Here is a 1,702-nt window from a genome sequence, read left to right on the forward strand (position 1 = left end):
AGGGGACACAAGTGGCTGTGTGGCTTGCAGTGCCCGACCAGAGGGAGGGAGGTTGTCTGGCTGCTGAGGCGCAGCCGGTGTCAGCCCTTCGGGGAACTGCCCGTGGATGCTTCGGGAATGGGGGCTGCCAACTCAGAACCCCCGTTCCCTGTGGCTGCAGCCAGCCAGGGGGCTCCAGGGTCGGGCGCGCCCGCGGGCCTGGGGGGCTTCTTGCCTGTGTGCAGGGCTTCTACGCACAAGGTGGCACCTCATCCCGGCCCAAGGGTGGTGGCAGGAACCCAGGAGGCGCTCGGGGACTCAGCAGGGCCCGCCCCTGGGGCCAGGGGTCTGGCAGGCTCCGGGGCAAATCGACTACGGAAGCCGAGAGGGGCCCGTCCGCGCCAAAACCCAAAACGCGCTGCGGCCTCCAGGGACACAGGGGACACAAGTGGCTGTGTGGCTTGCAGTGCCCGACCAGAGGGAGGGAGGTTGTCTGGCTGCTGAGGCGCAGCCGGTGTCAGCCCTTCGGGGAACTGCCCGTGGATGCTTCGGAAATGGGAGCTGCCAACTCAGAACCCCCGTTCCCTGTGGCTGCAGCCAGCCAGGGGGCTCCAGGGTCGGGCATGCCCGCGGGCCTGGGCGGCTTCTTGCCTGTGTGCAGGGCTTCTACGCACAAGGTGGCACCTCATCCCGGCCCAAGGGTGGTGGCAGGAACCCAGGAGGCGCTCGGGGACTCAGCAGGGCCCGCCCCTGGGGCCAGGGGTCTGGCAGGCTCCGGGGCAAATGGACTACGGAAGCCGAGAGGGGCCCGTCCGCGCCAAAACCCAAAACGCGCTGCGGCCTCCAGGGACACAGGGGACACAAGTGGCTGTGTGGCTTGCAGTGCCCGACCAGAGGGAGGGAGGTTGTCTGGCTGCTGAGGCGCAGCCGGTGTCAGCCCTTCGGGGAACTGCCCGTGGATGCTTCGGGAATGGGGGCTGCCAACTCAGAACCCCCGTTCCCTGTGGCTGCAGCCAGCCAGGGGGCTCCAGGGTCGGGCGCGCCCGTGGGCCTGGGCGGCTTCTTGCCTGTGTGCAGGGCTTCTACGCACAAGGTGGCACCTCATCCCGGCCCAAGGGTGGTGGCAGGAACCCAGGAGGCGCTCGGGGACTCAGCAGGGCCCGCCCCTGGGGCCAGGGGTCTGGCAGGCTCCGGGGCAAATGGACTACGGAAGCCGAGAGGGGCCCGTCCGCGCCAAAACCCAAAACGCGCTGCAGCCTCCAGGGACACAGGGGACACAAGTGGCTGTGTGGCTTGCAGTGCCCGACCAGAGGGAGGGAGGTTGTCTGGCTGCTGAGGCGCAGCCGGTGTCAGCCCTTCGGGGAACTGCCCGTGGATGCTTCGGGAATGGGGGCTGCCAACTCAGAACCCCCGTTCCCTGTGGCTGCAGCCAGCCAGGGGGCTCCAGGGTCGGGCGCGCCCGCGGGCCTGGGGGGCTTCTTGCCTGTGTGCAGGGCTTCTACGCACAAGGTGGCACCTCATCCCGGCCCAAGGGTGGTGGCAGGAACCCAGGAGGCGCTCGGGGACTCAGCAGGGCCCGCCCCTGGGGCCAGGGGTCTGGCAGGCTCCGGGGGCAAATGGACTACGGAAGCCGAGAGGGGCCCGTCCGCGCCAAAACCCAAAACGCGCTGCGGCCTCCAGGGACACAGGGGACACAAGTGGCTGTGTGGCTTGCAGTGCCCGA

Source organism: Lepus europaeus, unplaced genomic scaffold (assembly GCF_033115175.1).
Source record: "Lepus europaeus isolate LE1 unplaced genomic scaffold, mLepTim1.pri SCAFFOLD_162, whole genome shotgun sequence".
NCBI lineage: Eukaryota > Metazoa > Chordata > Mammalia > Lagomorpha > Leporidae > Lepus > Lepus europaeus.